We start from the raw sequence: 16,481 nt of genomic DNA, 5'->3' as shown, positions 1-16,481 counted from the left end.
AAACGATTTTACAGGCCCCATATTGAAAAGGATCTTGGTAGTGTGGTGGTACATATACCTGTCGTGACACTTGTGTGTTCTGTACTTGCTCCGGCAGTACATATACTAAAATTGGAACGATACAGAGAAGATTAGCATGGCCCCTGCGCAAGGATGACACGCAGATTCGTGAAGCGTTCCATATTTTATCACATTTTAATTCACATTCCTGTACCTAATGGCAAACAAGCGTTGCTGAATTTATTGGCTTACACGAATGATACACTACGTGTCTTCAGGATTTCAGCTGGTTGGCATGACACAGATCTGGGGGCTGGCTAGGAAGTACAGCAAGTATGTTCGCGTACCCGTCTGTGCAGATATTTGAGCGTTAGACTCATGTATGGAGTTTTCCTGGCCACGTTGGTTTCTTCTTGAATTAAAAACTGCACTGTGGTGCTCCCCCAAATATATACATTATTTGGTGATACTGCGTTGGCCCTTGCTCGAAACGTCGCCTATGTATTACTTTTCCTAAGTGCTGCATGTACATATGTGCAAATAAGCACGGCTTTGACCCGTCAGTAAATTCAAACTGTCTCTGACCCAGGACATCTTTGTGACATCCATGAAGGCACCTCCAGTGAACCCACGTGTTCTATCCCACAATGCACTTCGGCATAAGGCATGCATTTGAATCCCAACAAATATGTGCTCAATATACACACTTCTTGAACGTAGAGTACAATTAAAGTGGCAATGACATGTATATAATATTAAAAATATAATGTTTTGTGAGTATCAATGCTAACACGTTGCTCTTTTTAAACAATAAAACCGATTTTACAGGCCCCATATTGAAAAGGATCTTGGTAGTGTGGTGGTACACATACCTGTCGTGACACTAGTGTGTTCTGTACTTGCTCCGGCAGTACATATACTAAAATTGGAACGATACATAGAAGATTAGCATGGCCCCTGCGCAAGGATGACACGCAAATTCGTGAAGCGTTCCATATTTTTCACATTTTAATTCACATTCCTGTACCTAATGGCAAACAAGCGTTGCTGAATTTATTGGCTTACACGAATGATACACTACGTGTCTTCAGGATTTCAGCTGGTTGGCATGACACAGATCTGGGGGCTGGCTAGGAAGTACAGCAAGTATGTTCGCGTACCCGTCTGTGCAGATATTAGAGCGTTAGACTCATGTTTGGAGTTTTCCTGGCCACGTTGGTTTCTTCTTGAATTAAAAACTGCACTGTGGTGCTCCCTCAAATATATACATTATTTGGTGATTCTGCGTTGGCCCTTGCTCGAAACGTCGCCTATGTATTACTTTTCCTAAGTGCTGCATGTACATATGTGCAAATAAGCACGGCTTTGACCCGTCAGTAAATTCAAACTGTCTCTGACCCAGGACATCTTTGTGACATCCATGAAGGCACCTCCAGTGAACCCACGTGTTCTATCCCACAATGCACTTCGGCATAAGGCATGCATTTGAATCCCAACAAATATGTGCTCAATATACACACTTCTTGAACGTAAAGTACAATTAAAGTGGCAATGACATGTATATAATATTAAAAATATAATGTTTTGTGAGTATCAATGCTAACACGTTGCTCTTTTTAAACAATAAAACCGATTTTACAGGCCCCATATTGAAAAGGATCTTGGTAGTGTGGTGGTACACATACCTGTCGTGACACTAGTGTGTTCTGTACTTGCTCCGGCAGTACATATACTAAAATTGGAACGATACAGAGAAGATTAGCATGGCCCCTGCGCAAGGATGACACGCAAATTCGTGAAGCGTTCCATATTTTTTCACATTTTAATTCACATTCCTGTACCTAATGGCAAACAAGCGTTGCTGAATTTATTGGCTTACACGAATGATACACTACGTGTCTTCAGGATTTCAGCTGGTTGGCATGACACAGATCTGGGGGCTGGCTAGGAAGTACAGCAAGTATGTTCGCGTACCCGTCTGTGCAGATATTTGAGCGTTAGACTCATGTATGGAGTTTTCCTGGCCACGTTGGTTTCTTCTTGAATTAAAAACTGCACTGTGGTGCTCCCCCAAATATATACATTATTTGGTGATACTGCGTTGGCCGTTGCTCGAAACGTCGCCTATGTATTACTTTTCCTAAGTGCTGCATGTACATATGTGCAAATAAGCACGGCTTTGACCCGTCAGTAAATTCAAACTGCCTCTGACCCAGGACATCTTTGTGACATCCATGAAGGCACCTCCAGTGAACCCACGTGTTCTATCCCACAATGCACTTCGGCATAAGGCATGCATTTGAATCCCAAAAAATATGTGCTCAATATACACACTTCTTGAACGTAAAGTACAATTAAAGTGGCAATTACATATATAATATTAAAAATATAATGTTTTGTGAGTATCAATGCTAACACGTTGCTCTTTTTAAACAAAAAAAACTATTTTACAGGCCCCATATTGAAAAGAATCTTGGTAGTGTGGTGGTACACATACCTGTCGTGACACTAGTGTGTTCTGTACTTGCTCCGGCAGTACATATACTAAAATTGGAACGATACAGAGAAGATTAGCATGGCCCCTGCGCAAGGATGACACGCAAATTCGTGAAGCGTTCCATATTTTATCACATTTTAATTCACATTCCTGTACCTAATGGCAAACAAGCGTTGCTGAATTTATTGGCTTACACGAATGATACACTACGTGTCATCAGGATTTCAGCTGGTTGGCATGACACAGATCTGGGGGCTGGCTAGGAAGTACAGCAAGTATGTTCGCGTACCCGTCTGTGCAGATATTTGAGCGTTAGACTCATGTATGGAGTTTGCCTGGCCACGTTGGTTTCTTCTTGAATTAAAAACTGCACTGTGGTGCTCCCCCAAATATATACATTATTTGGTGATACTGCGTTGGCCCTTGCTCGAAACGTCGCCTATGTATTACTTTTCCTAAGTGCTGCATGTACATATGTGCAAATAAGCACGGCTTTGACCCGTCAGTAAATTCAAACTGCCTCTGACCCAGGACATCTTTGTGACATCCATGAAGGCACCTCCAGTGAACCCACGTGTTCTATCCCACAATGCACTTCGGCATAAGGCATGCATTTGAATCCCAACAAATATGTGCTCAATATACACACTTCTTGAACGTAAAGTACAATTAAAGTGGCAATGACATATATATATAATATTAAAAATATAATGTTTTGTGAGTATCAATGCTAACACGTTGCTCTTTTTAAACAAAAAAAACGATTTTACAGGCCCCATATTGAAAAGGATCTTGGTAGTGTGGTGGTACATATACCTGTCGTGACACTTGTGTGTTCTGTACTTGCTCCGGCAGTACATATACTAAAATTGGAACGATACAGAGAAGATTAGCATGGCCCCTGCGCAAGGATGACACGCAAATTCGTGAAGCGTTCCATATTTTATCACATTTTAATTCACATTCCTGTACCTAATGGCAAACAAGCGTTGCTGAATTTATTGGCTTACACGAATGATACACTACGTGTCTTCAGGATTTCAGCTGGTTGGCATGACACAGATCTGGGGGCTGGCTAGGAAGTACAGCAAGTATGTTCGCGTACCCGTCTGTGCAGATATTTGAGCGTTAGACTCATGTATGGAGTTTTCCTGGCCACGTTGGTTTCTTCTTGAATTAAAAACTGCACTGTGGTGCTCCCCCAAATATATACATTATTTGGTGATACTGCGTTGGCCCTTGCTCGAAACGTCGCCTATGTATTACTTTTCCTAAGTGCTGCATGTACATATGTGCAAATAAGCACGGCTTTGACCCGTCAGTAAATTCAAACTGTCTCTGACCCAGGACATCTTTGTGACATCCATGAAGGCACCTCCAGTGAACCCACGTGTTCTATCCCACAATGCACTTCTGCATAAGGCATGCATTTGAATCCCAAAAAATATGTGCTCAATATACACACTTCTTGAACGTAAAGTACAATTAAAGTGGCAATGACATGTATATAATATTAAAAATATAATGTTTTGTGAGTATCAATGCTAACACGTTGCTCTTTTTAAACAATTAAACCGATTTTACAGGCCCCATATTGAAAAGGATCTTGGTAGTGTGGTGGTACACATACCTGTCGTGACACTAGTGTGTTCTGTACTTGCTCCGGCAGTACATATACTAAAATTGGAACGATACATAGAAGATTAGCATGGCCCCTGCGCAAGGATGACACGCAAATTCGTGAAGCGTTCCATATTTTTCACATTTTAATTCACATTCCTGTACCTAATGGCAAACAAGCGTTGCTGAATTTATTGGCTTACACGAATGATACACTACGTGTCTTCAGGATTTCAGCTGGTTGGCATGACACAGATCTGGGGGCTGGCTAGGAAGTACAGCAAGTATGTTCGCGTACCCGTCTGTGCAGATATTAGAGCGTTAGACTCATGTTTGGAGTTTTCCTGGCCACGTTGGTTTCTTCTTGAATTAAAAACTGCACTGTGGTGATCCCTCAAATATATACATTATTTGGTGATTCTGCGTTGGCCCTTGCTCGAAACGTCGCCTATGTATTACTTTTCCTACGTGCTGCATGTACAAATGTGCAAATAAGCACGGCTTTGACCCGTTAGTAAATTCAAACTGCCTCTGACCCAGGACATCTTTGTGAAATCCATAAAGGCACCTCCAGTGTGCCCACGTGTTCTATCCCACAATGCACTTCGGCATAAGACATGCAATTGAATCCCAACAAATATGTACTCAATATACACACTTCTTGAACGTAAAGTACAATTAAAGTGCCAATGACATATCTATAATATAAAAAAATATAATGTTTTGTGAGTATCACTGCGAACACGTTGCTCTTTTTAAACAATAAAACCGATTTTACAGGCCCCATATTGAAAAGGGTAGTGGTAGTGTGGTGGTACAAATACCTGTCGTGACACTCGTGTGTTCTGTACTTGCTCCGGCAGTACATATACTAAAATTGGAACGATACAGAGAAGATTAGCATGGCCCCTGCGCAAGGATGACACGCAAATTCGTGAAGCGTTCCATATTTTTTCACATTTTAATTCACATTCCTGTACCTAATGGCAAACAAGCGTTGCTGAATTTATTGGCTTACACGAATGATACACTACGTGCCTTCAGGATTTCAGCTGGTTGGCATGCCACAGATCTGGGGGCTGGCTAGGAAGTACAGCAAGTATGTTCGCGTACCCGTCTGTGCAGATATTTGAGCGTTAGACTCATGTATGGAGTTTTCCTGGCCACGTTGGTTTCTTCTTGAATTACAAACTGCACTGTGGTGCTCCCCCAAATATATACATTATTTGGTGATACTGCGTTGGCCCTTGCTCGAAACGTCGCCTATGTATTACTTTTCCTAAGTGCTGCATGTACATATGTGCAAATAAGCACGGCTTTGAACCGTCAGTAAATTCAAACTGCCTCTGACCCAGGACATCTTTGTGACATCCATGAAGGCACCTCCAGTGAACCCACGTGTTCTATCCCACAATGCACTTCAGCATAAGGCATGCATTTGAATCCCAACATATATGTGCTCAATATACACACTTCTTGAACGTAAAGTACAATTAAAGTGGCAATGACATATATATAATATTAAAAATATAATGTTTTGTGAGTATCAATGCTAACACGTTGCTCTTTTTAAACAAAAAAACCGATTTTACAGGCCCCATATTGAAAAGGATCTTGGTAGTGTGGTGGTACAAATACCTGTCGTGACACTAGTGTGTTCTGTACTTGCTCCGGCAGTACATATACTAAAATTGGAACGATACAGAGAAGATTAGCATGGCCCCTGCGCAAGGATGACACGCAAATTCGTGAAGCGTTCCATATTTTATCACATTTTAATTCACATTCCTGTACCTAATGGCAAACAAGCGTTGCTGAATTTATTGGCTTACACGAATGATACACTACGTGTCATCAGGATTTCAGCTGGTTGGCATGACACAGATCTGGGGGCTGGCTAGGAAGTACAGCAAGTATGTTCGCGTACCCGTCTGTGCACATATTTGAGCGTTAGACTCATGTATGGAGTTTTCCTGGCCACGTTGGTTTCTTCTTGAATTAAAAACTGCACTGTGGTGCTCCCCCAAATATATACATTATTTGGTGATACTGCGTTGGCCCTTGCTCGAAACGTCGCCTATGTATTACTTTTCCTAAGTGCTGCATGTACATATGTGCAAATAAGCACGGCTTTGACCCGTCAGTAAATTCAAACTGCCTCTGACCCAGGACATCTTTGTGACATCCATGAAGGCACCTCCAGTGAACCCACGTGTTCTATCCCACAATGCACTTCGGCATAAGGCATGCATTTGAATCCCAACATATATGTGCTCAATATACACACTTCTTGAACGTAAAGTACAATTAAAGTGGCAATGACATATATATAATATTAAAAATATAATGTTTTGTGAGTATCAATGCTAACACGTTGCTCTTTTTAAACAAAAAAAACGATTTTACAGGCCCCATATTGAAAAGGATCTTGGTAGTGTGGTGGTACACATACCTGTCGTGACACTAGTGTGTTCTGTACTTGCTCCCGCAGTACATATACTAAAATTGGAACGATACAGAGAAGATTAGCATGGCCCCTGCGCAAGGATGACACGCAAATTCGTGAAGCGTTCCATATTTTTCACATTTTAATTCACATTCCTGTACCTAATGGCAAACAAGCGTTGCTGAATTTATTGGCTTACACGAATGATACACTACGTGTCTTCAGGATTTCAGCTGGTTGGCATGACACAGATCTGGGGGCTGGCTAGGAAGTACAGCAAGTATGTTCGCGTACCCGTCTGTGCAGATATTAGAGCGTTAGACTCATGTTTGGAGTTTTCCTGGCCACGTTGGTTTCTTCTTGAATTAAAAACTGCACTGTGGTGCTCCCTCAAATATATACATTATTTGGTGATTCTGCGTTGGCCCTTGCTCGAAACGTCGCCTATGTATTACTTTTCCTACGTGCTGCATGTACAAATGTGCAAATAAGCACGGCTTTGACCCGTTAGTAAATTCAAACTGCCTCTGACCCAGGACATCTTTGTGAAATCCATAAAGGCACCTCCAGTGTGCCCACGTGTTCTATCCCACAATGCACTTCGGCATAAGACATGCAATTGAATCCCAACAAATATGTACTCAATATACACACTTCTTGAACGTAAAGTACAATTAAAGTGGCAATGACATATCTATAATATAAAAATATAATGTTTTGTGAGTATCACTGCGAACACGTTGCTCTTTTTAAACAATAAAACCGATTATACAGGCCCCATATTGAAAAGGGTAGTGGTAGTGTGGTGGTACAAATACCTGTCGTGACATTCGTGTGTTCTGTACTTGCTCCGGCAGTACATATACTAAAATTGGAACGATACAGAGAAGATTAGCATGGCCCCTGCGCAAGGATGACACGCAAATTCGTGAAGCGTTCCATATTTTTTCACATTTTAATTCACATTCCTGTACCTAATGGCAAACAAGCGTTGCTTAATTTATTGGCTTACACGAATGATACACTACGTGTCTTCAGGATTTCAGCTGGTTGGCATGACACAGATCTGGGGGCTGGCTAGGAAGTACAGCAAGTATGTTCGCGTACCCGTCTGTGCAGATATTTGAGCGTTAGACTCATGTATGGAGTTTTCCTGGCCACGTTGGTTTCTTCTTGAATTAAAAACTGCACTGTGGTGCTCCCCCAAATATATACATTATTTGGTGATAATGCGTTGGCCCTTGCTCGAAACGTCGCCTATGTATTACTTTTCCTAAGTGCTGCATGTACATATGTGCAAATAAGCACGAATTTGACCCGTCAGTAAATTCAAACTGCCTCTGACCCAGGACATCTTTGTGACATCCATGAAGGCACCTCCAGTGAACCCACGTGTTCTATCCCACAATGCACTTCGGCATAAGGCATGCATTTGAATCCCAACAAATATGTGCTCAATATACACACTTCTTGAACGTAAAGTACAATTAAAGTGGCAATGACATATATATAATATTAAAAATATAATGTTTTGTGAGTATCAATGCTAACACGTTGCTCTTTTTAAACAAAAAAACCGATTTTACAGGCCCCATATTGAAAAGGATCTTGGTAGTGTGGTGGTACAAATACCTGTCGTGACACTAGTGTGTTCTGTACTTGCTCCGGCAGTACATATACTAAAATTGGAACGATACAGAGAAGATTAGCATGGCCCCTGCGCAAGGATGACACGCAAATTCGTGAAGCGTTCCATATTTTATCACATTTTAATTCACATTCCTGTACCTAATGGCAAACAAGCGTTGCTGAATTTATTGGCTTACACGAATGATACACTACGTGTCATCAGGATTTCAGCTGGTTGGCATGACACAGATCTGGGGGCTGGCTAGGAAGTACAGCAAGTATGTTCGCGTACCCGTCTGTGCAGATATTAGAGCGTTAGACTCATGTTTGGAGTTTTCCTGGCCACGTTGGTATCTTCTTGAATAAAAAACTGCACTGTGGTGCTCCCTCAAATATATAAATTATTTGGTGATACTGCGTTGGCCCTTGCTCGAAACGCCGCCTATGTATTACTTTTCCTACGTGCTGCATGTAAAAATGTGCAAATAAGCACGGCTTTGACCCGTCAGTAAATTCAAACTGCCTCTGACCCAGGACATCTTTGTGACATCCATAAAGGCACCTCCAGTGTGCCCACGTGTTCTATCCCACAATGCACTTCGGCATAAGACATGCAATTGAATCCCAACAAATATGTGCTCAATATACACACTTCTTGAACGTAAAGTACAATTAAAGTGGCAATGACATATCTATAATATAAAAAAATATAATGTTTTGTGAGTATCACTGCGAACACGTTGCTCTTTTTAAACAATAAAACCGATTTTACAGGCCCCATTTTGAAAAGGGTAGTGGTAGTGTGGTGGTACAAATACCTGTCGTGACACTCGTGTGTTCTGTACTTGCTCCGGCAGTACATATACTAAAATTGGAACGATACAGAGAAGATTAGCATGGCCCCTGCGCAAGGATGACACGCAAATTCGTGAAGCGTTCCATATTTTATCACATTTTAATTCACATTCCTGTTCCTAATGGCAAACAAGCATTGCTGAATTTATTGGCTTACACGAATGATACACAATGTTTCTTCAGGATTTCAGCTGGTTGGCATGACACAGATCTGGGGGCTGGATAGGAAGTACAGCAAGTATGTTCGCGTACCCGTCTGTGCAGATATTAGAGCGTTAGACTCATCTTTGGAGTTTTCCTGGCCACGTTGGTTTCTTCTTGAATTAAAAACTGCACTGCGGTGCTCCCTCAAATATATAAATATTTGGTGATACTGCGTTGGCCCTTGCTCGAAACGTCGCCTATGTATTACTTTTTCTACGTGCTGCATGTAAAAATGTGCAAATAAGCACGGCTTTGACCCGTCAGTAAATTCAAACTGCCTCTGACCCAGGACATCTTTGTGACATCCATAAAGGCACCTCCAGTGTGCCCACGTGTTCTATCCCACAATGCACTTCGGCATAAGACATGCAATTGAATCCCAACAAATATGTGCTCAATATACACACTTCTTGAACGTAAAGTACAATTAAAGTGGCAATGACATATCTATAATATAAAAAATATAATGTTTTGTGAGTATCACTGCGAACACGTTGCTCTTTTTAAACAATAAAACCGATTTTACAGGCCCCATTTTGAAAAGGGTAGTGGTAGTGTGGTGGTACAAATACCTGTCGTGACACTCGTGTGTTCTGTACTTGCTCCGGCAGTACATATACTAAAATTGGAACGATACAGAGAAGATTAGCATGGCCCCTGCGCAAGGATGACACGCAAATTCGTGAAGCGTTCCATATTTTATCACATTTTAATTCACATTCCTGTTCCTAATGGCAAACAAGCATTGCTGAATTTATTGGCTTACACGAATGATACACAATGTTTCTTCAGGATTTCAGCTGGTTGGCATGACACAGATCTGGGGGCTGGATAGGAAGTACAGCAAGTATGTTCGCGTACCCGTCTGTGCAGATATTAGAGCGTTAGACTCATCTTTGGAGTTTTCCTGGCCACGTTGGTTTCTTCTTGAATTAAAAACTGCACTGCGGTGCTCCCTCAAATATATAAATATTTGGTGATACTGCGTTGGCCCTTGCTCGAAACGTCGCCTATGTATTACTTTTTCTACGTGCTGCATGTAAAAATGTGCAAATAAGCACGGCTTTGACCCGTCAGTAAATTCAAACTGCCTCTGACCCAGGACATCTTTGTGACATCCATAAAGGCACCTCCAGTGTGCCCACGTGTTCTATCCCACAATGCACTTCGGCATAAGACATGCAATTGAATCCCAACAAATATGTGCTCAATATACACACTTCTTGAACGTAAAGTACAATTAAAGTGGCAATGACATATCTATAATATAAAAAATATAATGTTTTGTGAGTATCACTGCGAACACGTTGCTCTTTTTAAACAATAAAACCGATTTTACAGGCCCCATTTTGAAAAGGGTAGTGGTAGTGTGGTGGTACAAATACCTGTCGTGACACTCGTGTGTTCTGTACTTGCTCCAGCAGTACATATACTAAAATTGGAACGATATAGAGAAGATCAGCATGGCCCCTGCGCAAGGATGACACGCAAATTCGTGAAGCGTTCCATATTTTATCACATTTTAATTCACATTCCTGTACCTAATGGCAAACAAGCATTGCTGAATTTATTGGCTTACACGAATGATACACAATGTTTCTTCAGGATTTCAGCTGGTTGGCATGACACAGATCTGGGGGCTGGATAGGAAGTACAGCAAGTATGTTCGCGTACCCGTCTGTGCAGATATTAGAGCGTTAGACTCATGTTTGGAGTTTTCCTGGCCACGTTGGTTTCTTCTTGAATTAAAAACTGCACTGCGGTGCTCCCTCAAATATATACATTATTTGGTGATACTGCGTTGGCCCTTGCTCGAAACGTCGCCTATGTATTACTTTTCCTACGTGCTGCATGTACAAATGTGCAAATAAGCACGGCTTTGACCCGTCAGTAAATTCAAACTGCCTCTGACCCAGGACATCTTTGTGACATCCATGAAGGCACCTCCAGTGTGCCCACGTGTTCTATCCCACAATGCACTTCGGCATAAGACATGCAATTGAATCCCAACAAATATGTGCTCAATATACACACTTCTTGAACGTAAAGTACAATAAAAGTTGCAATGACATATCTATAATATAAGAATATAATGTTTTGTGAGTATCACTGCTAACACGTTGATCTTTATAAACAATAAAACCTATTTTACAGGCCCCATATTGAAAAGGGTGTTGGTAGTGTGGTGGTACAAATACCTGTCGTGACACTAGTGTGTTCTGTACTTGCTCCGGCAGTACATATACTAAAATTGGAACGATACAGAGAAGATTAGCATGGCCCCTGCGCAAGGATGACACGCAAATTCGTGAAGCGTTCCATATTTTATTACATTTCAATTCACCTTCCTGTACCTAATGGCAAACAAGCGTTGCTGAATTTATTGGCTTACACGAATGATACACTACATGTCTTCAGGATTTCAGCTGGTTGGCATGACACAGATCTGGGGGCTGGATAGGAAGTACAGCAAGTATGTTCGCGTACCCCTCTGTGCAGATATTAGAGCGTTAGACTCATGTTTGGAGTTTTCCTGGCCACGTTGGTTTCTTCTTGAATTAAAAACTGCACTGGTGTGCTCCCTCAAATATATAAATTATTTGGTGATACTGCGTTGGCCCTTGCTCGAAACGCCGCCTATGTATTACTTTTCCTACGTGCTGCATGTACAAATGTGCAAATAAGCACGGCTTTGACCCGTCAGTAAATTCAAACTGCCTCTGACCCAGGACATCTTTGTGACATCCATAAAGGCACCTCCAGTGTGCCACGTGTTCTATCCCACAATGCACTTCGGCATAAGACATGCAATTGAATCCCAACAAATATGTGCTCAATATACACACTTCTTGAACGTAAAGTACAATTAAAGTGGCAATGACATATCTATAATATAAAAAAATATAATGTTTTGTGAGAATCACTGCGAACACGTTGCTCTTTTTAAACAATAAAACCGATTTTACAGGCCCCATATTGAAAAGGGAAGTGGTAGTGTGGTGGTACAAATACCTGTCGTGACACTCGTGTGTTCTGTACTTGCTCCGGCAGTACATATACTAAAATTGGAACGATACAGAGAAGATTAGCATGGCCCCTGCGCAAGGATGACACGCAAATTCGTGAAGCGTTCCATATTTTATCACATTTTAATTCACATTCCTGTACCTAATGGCAAACAAGCGTTGCTGAATTTATTGGCTTACACGAATGATACACAATGTTTCTTCAGGATTTCAGCTGGTTGGCATGACACAGATCTGGGGGCTGGCTAGGAAGTACAGCAAGTATGTTCGCGTACCCGTCTGTGCAGATATTAGAGCGTTAGACTCATGTTTGGAGTTTTCCTGGCCACGTTGGTTTCTTCTTGAATTAAAAACTGCACTGTGGTGCTCCCTCAAATATATACATTATTTGGTGATTCTGCGTTGGCCCTTGCTCGAAACGTCGCCTATGTATTACTTTTCCTACGTGCTGCATGTACAAATGTGCAAATAAGCACGGCTTTGACCCGTCAGTAAATTCAAACTGACTCTGACCCAGGACATCTTTGTGCCATCCATGAAGGCATCTCCAGTGTGCCCACGTGTTCTATCCCACAACGCACTTCGGCATAAGACATGCATTTGTATCCCAACAAATATGTGCTCAATAAACACACTTCTTGAACGTAAAGTACAATTAAAGTTGCAATGACATATCTATAATATAAAAAATTATAATGTTTTGTGAGTATCACTGCTAACACGTTGATCTTTTTAAACAATAAAACCTATTTTACAGGCCCCATATTGAAAAGGATGCTGGTAGTGTGGTATTACAAATACCTGTCGTGACACCCGTGTGTCCTGTACTTGCTCCGGCAGTACATATACTAAAATTGGAACGATACAGAGAAGATTAGCATGGCCCCTGCGCAAGGATGACACGCAAATTCGTGAAGCGTTCCATATTTTTTCACATTTTAATTCACATTCCTGTACCTAATGGCAAACAAGCATTGCTGAATTTATTGGCTTACACGAATAATACACAATGTGTCTTCAGGATTTCAGCTGGTTGGCATGCCACAGATCTGGGGGCTGGCTAGGAAGTACAGCAAGTAGGCTCGCGTACCCGTCTGTGCAGATCTTTGAGCGTTAGACTCATGTTCTTGGTTCTTTAGGTAAAGTCACGTAAGAAGGGAAACAATTAAATAACAAAAATATAAAACAAAACAATTCTCATTAAACTCATGTTTGGGGTTTTACTGGCCACGTTGGTTTCTCCTTGAATGTAAAACTGCACTGTGGTCGTCCCTCAAATATATAAATTATTTGGTGATACTGCGTTGGCCCTTGCTCGAAACGTCGCCTATGTATTACTTTTCCTAGTGCTGCATGTACAAATGTGCAAATAAGCACGGCTTTGACCCGTCAGTAAATTCAAACTGCCTCTGACCCAGGACATCTTTGTGACATCCATGAAGGCACCTCCAGTGTGCCCACGTGTTCTATCCCACAATGCACTTCGGCATAAGACATGCAATTGAATCCCAACAAATATGTGCTCAATATACACACTTCTTGAACGTAAAGTACAATTAAAGTTGCAATGACATATCTATAATATAAGAATATAATTTTTGTATCACTGCTAACACGTTGCTCTTTTTAAACAATAAAACCTATTTTACAGGCTCCATATTGAAAAGGGTATTGGTAGTGTGGTGGTACAAATACCTGTCGTGACACTAGTGTGTTCTGTACTTGCTCCGGCAGTACATATACTAAAATTGGAACGATACAGAGAAGATTAGCATGGCCCCTGCGCAAGGATGACACGCAAATTCGTGAAGCGTTCCATATTTTATCACATTTTAATTCACATTCCTGTACCTAATGGCAAACAAGCGTTGCTGAATTTATTGGCTTACACGAATAATACACAATGTGTCTTCAGGATTTCAGCTGGTTGGCATGCCACAGATCTGGGGGCTGGCTAGGAAGTACAGCAAGTATGCTCGCGTACCCGTCTGTGCAGATCTTTGAGCGTTAGACTCATGTTCTTGGTTCTTTAGGTAAAGTCACGTAAGAAGGGAAACAATTAAATAACAAAAATATAAAACAAAACAATTCTCGTTAAACTCATGTTTGGGGTTTTCCTGGCCACGTTGGTTTCTCCTTGAATGTAAAACTGCACTGTGGTCGTCCCTCAAATATATAAATTATTTGGTGATACTGCATTGGCCCTTGCTCGAAACGTCGCCTATGTATTACTTTTCCTACGTGCTGCATGTACAAATGTGCAAATAAGCACGGCTTTGACCCGTCAGTAAATTCAAACTGCCTCTGACCCAGGACATCTTTGTGACATCCATGAAGGCACCTCCAGTGTGCCCACGTGTTCTATCCCACAATGCACTTCGCCATAAGACATGCAATTGAATCCCAACAAATATGTGCTCAATATACACACTTCTTGAACGTAAAGTACAATTAAAGTTGCAATGACATATCTATAATATAAAAATTTTTTTATAATGTTTTGTGAGTATCACTGCTAACACTTTGCTCTTTTTAAACAATAAAACCTATTTTACAGACCCCATATTGAAAAGGGTTTTGGTAGTGTGGTGGTACAAATACCTGTCGTGACACCCGTGTGTTCTGTACTTGCTCCGGCAGTACATATACTAAAATTGGAACGATACAGAGAAGATTAGCATGGCCCCTGCGCAAGGATGACACGCAAATTCGTGAAGCGTTCCATATTTTATCACATTTTAATTCACATTCCTGTACCTAATGGCAAACAAGCGTTGCTGAATTTATTGGCTTACACGAATGATACACTACGTGTCTTCAGGATTTCAGCTGGTTGGCATGACACAGATCTGGGGGCTGGCTAGGAAGTACAGCAAGTATGTTCGCGTACCCGTCTGTGCAGATATTAGAGCGTTAGACTCATCTTTGGAGTTTTCCTGGCCACGTTGGTTTCTTCTTGAATTAAAAACTGCACTGTGGTGCTCCCTCAAATATATAAACTATTTGGTGATACTGCGTTGGCCCTTGCTCGAAACGTCGCCTATGTATTACTTTTCCTACGTGCTGCATGTACAAATGTGCAAATAAGCACGGCTTTGACCCGTCAGTAAATTCAAACTGCCTCCGACCCCGGACATCTTTGTGACATCCATGAAGGCACCTCCAGTGTGCCCACGTGTTCCATCCCACAATGCACTTCGGCATAAGACATGCAATTGAATCCCAACAAATATGTGCTCAATATACACACTTCTTGAACGTAAAGTACAATTAAAGTTTGCAATGACATATTTATAATGTAAGAAAATAATGTATTGTGAGTATCACTGCTAACACGTTGCTCTTTTTAAACATTAAAACCTATTTACAGGCCTCATATTGAAAAGGAATGTTGGTACCGTGGCGTCACAAATACCCGTCGTGACACTCGTGTGTTCTGTACTTGCTCCGGCAGTACATATACTAAAATTGGAACGATACAGAGAAGATTAGCATGGCCCCTGCGCAAGGATGACACGCAAATTCGTGAAGCGTTCCATATTTTATCACATTTTAATTCACATTCCTGTACCTAATGGCAAACAAGCGTTGCTGAATTTATTGGCTTACACGAATGATACACTACGCGTCTTCAGGATTTCAGCTGCTTGGCATGACACAGATCTGGGGGCTGGCTAGGAAGTATAGCAAGTATGTTCGCGTACCCGTCTGTGCAGATATTAGAGCGTTAGACTCATGTTTGGAGTTTTCCTGGCCACGTTGGTTTCTTCTTGAATTAAAAACTGCACTGTGGTGCTCCCTAAAATATATACATTATTTGGTGATTCTGCGTTGGCCTTGGCTCGAAACGTCGCCTATGTATTACTTTTCCTAAGTGCTGCATGTACATATGTGCAAATAAGCACGGCTTTGACCCGTCAGTAAATTCAAACTGTCTCTGACCCAGCACATCTTTGTGACATCCATGAAGGCACCTCCAGTGAACCCACGTGTTCTATCCCACAATGCACTTCGGCATAAGGCATGCATTTGAATCCCAACAAATATGTGCTCAATATACACACTTCTTGAACGTAAAGTACAATTAAAGTGGCAATGACATATATATAATATTAAAAATATAATGTTTTGTGAGTATCAATGCTAACACGTTGCTCTTTTTAAACAATAAAACCGATTTTACAGGCCCCATATTGAAAAGGAT

At 41.3% G+C, this 16,481-nt stretch overlaps 20 non-coding genes across 20 annotated transcripts; all 20 read left to right on the top strand.

The window, feature by feature from the left end:
* Positions 1-81: 81 nt before the first annotated feature.
* Positions 82-188, top strand: LOC142925356 (U6 spliceosomal RNA). The gene has a single exon (XR_012942335.1). It is a non-coding gene; the product is annotated as a U6 spliceosomal RNA (small nuclear RNA).
* A 707-nt stretch (positions 189-895) lies between these two features.
* On the top strand, positions 896-1,002 carry LOC142925364 (U6 spliceosomal RNA). Its single transcript, XR_012942343.1, has one exon. It is a non-coding gene; the product is annotated as a U6 spliceosomal RNA (small nuclear RNA).
* A 706-nt stretch (positions 1,003-1,708) lies between these two features.
* On the top strand, positions 1,709-1,815 carry LOC142925151 (U6 spliceosomal RNA). The gene has a single exon (XR_012942235.1). It is a non-coding gene; the product is annotated as a U6 spliceosomal RNA (small nuclear RNA).
* A 705-nt stretch (positions 1,816-2,520) lies between these two features.
* Positions 2,521-2,627, top strand: LOC142925234 (U6 spliceosomal RNA). The gene has a single exon (XR_012942273.1). It is a non-coding gene; the product is annotated as a U6 spliceosomal RNA (small nuclear RNA).
* Positions 2,628-3,336: 709 nt separating this feature from the next.
* LOC142925223 (U6 spliceosomal RNA) lies at positions 3,337-3,443 on the top strand. The gene has a single exon (XR_012942272.1). It is a non-coding gene; the product is annotated as a U6 spliceosomal RNA (small nuclear RNA).
* Positions 3,444-4,150: 707 nt separating this feature from the next.
* Positions 4,151-4,257, top strand: LOC142925363 (U6 spliceosomal RNA). The gene has a single exon (XR_012942342.1). It is a non-coding gene; the product is annotated as a U6 spliceosomal RNA (small nuclear RNA).
* Positions 4,258-4,964: 707 nt separating this feature from the next.
* Positions 4,965-5,071, top strand: LOC142925149 (U6 spliceosomal RNA). Its single transcript, XR_012942234.1, has one exon. It is a non-coding gene; the product is annotated as a U6 spliceosomal RNA (small nuclear RNA).
* Positions 5,072-5,778: 707 nt separating this feature from the next.
* LOC142925212 (U6 spliceosomal RNA) lies at positions 5,779-5,885 on the top strand. The gene has a single exon (XR_012942271.1). It is a non-coding gene; the product is annotated as a U6 spliceosomal RNA (small nuclear RNA).
* A 707-nt stretch (positions 5,886-6,592) lies between these two features.
* On the top strand, positions 6,593-6,699 carry LOC142925374 (U6 spliceosomal RNA). Its single transcript, XR_012942356.1, has one exon. It is a non-coding gene; the product is annotated as a U6 spliceosomal RNA (small nuclear RNA).
* A 705-nt stretch (positions 6,700-7,404) lies between these two features.
* Positions 7,405-7,511, top strand: LOC142925147 (U6 spliceosomal RNA). The gene has a single exon (XR_012942233.1). It is a non-coding gene; the product is annotated as a U6 spliceosomal RNA (small nuclear RNA).
* A 707-nt stretch (positions 7,512-8,218) lies between these two features.
* LOC142925201 (U6 spliceosomal RNA) lies at positions 8,219-8,325 on the top strand. Its single transcript, XR_012942270.1, has one exon. It is a non-coding gene; the product is annotated as a U6 spliceosomal RNA (small nuclear RNA).
* Positions 8,326-9,033: 708 nt separating this feature from the next.
* Positions 9,034-9,140, top strand: LOC142925190 (U6 spliceosomal RNA). Its single transcript, XR_012942269.1, has one exon. It is a non-coding gene; the product is annotated as a U6 spliceosomal RNA (small nuclear RNA).
* Positions 9,141-9,846: 706 nt separating this feature from the next.
* Positions 9,847-9,953, top strand: LOC142925186 (U6 spliceosomal RNA). Its single transcript, XR_012942267.1, has one exon. It is a non-coding gene; the product is annotated as a U6 spliceosomal RNA (small nuclear RNA).
* Positions 9,954-10,659: 706 nt separating this feature from the next.
* On the top strand, positions 10,660-10,766 carry LOC142925369 (U6 spliceosomal RNA). Its single transcript, XR_012942348.1, has one exon. It is a non-coding gene; the product is annotated as a U6 spliceosomal RNA (small nuclear RNA).
* Positions 10,767-11,472: 706 nt separating this feature from the next.
* On the top strand, positions 11,473-11,579 carry LOC142925185 (U6 spliceosomal RNA). Its single transcript, XR_012942266.1, has one exon. It is a non-coding gene; the product is annotated as a U6 spliceosomal RNA (small nuclear RNA).
* A 707-nt stretch (positions 11,580-12,286) lies between these two features.
* LOC142925183 (U6 spliceosomal RNA) lies at positions 12,287-12,393 on the top strand. The gene has a single exon (XR_012942264.1). It is a non-coding gene; the product is annotated as a U6 spliceosomal RNA (small nuclear RNA).
* A 708-nt stretch (positions 12,394-13,101) lies between these two features.
* LOC142925146 (U6 spliceosomal RNA) lies at positions 13,102-13,208 on the top strand. The gene has a single exon (XR_012942231.1). It is a non-coding gene; the product is annotated as a U6 spliceosomal RNA (small nuclear RNA).
* A 787-nt stretch (positions 13,209-13,995) lies between these two features.
* Positions 13,996-14,102, top strand: LOC142925182 (U6 spliceosomal RNA). The gene has a single exon (XR_012942263.1). It is a non-coding gene; the product is annotated as a U6 spliceosomal RNA (small nuclear RNA).
* Positions 14,103-14,901: 799 nt separating this feature from the next.
* Positions 14,902-15,008, top strand: LOC142925179 (U6 spliceosomal RNA). The gene has a single exon (XR_012942262.1). It is a non-coding gene; the product is annotated as a U6 spliceosomal RNA (small nuclear RNA).
* A 707-nt stretch (positions 15,009-15,715) lies between these two features.
* LOC142925178 (U6 spliceosomal RNA) lies at positions 15,716-15,822 on the top strand. The gene has a single exon (XR_012942260.1). It is a non-coding gene; the product is annotated as a U6 spliceosomal RNA (small nuclear RNA).
* The last annotated feature ends 659 nt before the right edge of the window (positions 15,823-16,481 follow it).

This window comes from Petromyzon marinus, chromosome 1, assembly GCF_048934315.1.
Source record: "Petromyzon marinus isolate PM22_M1 ecotype Great Lakes invasive population chromosome 1, UKy_Petmar_22M1.pri1.0, whole genome shotgun sequence".
NCBI lineage: Eukaryota > Metazoa > Chordata > Hyperoartia > Petromyzontiformes > Petromyzontidae > Petromyzon > Petromyzon marinus.
Note: the sequence above shows the minus strand (reverse complement) of the source record. Positions and strands in the feature narration are given on the sequence as shown.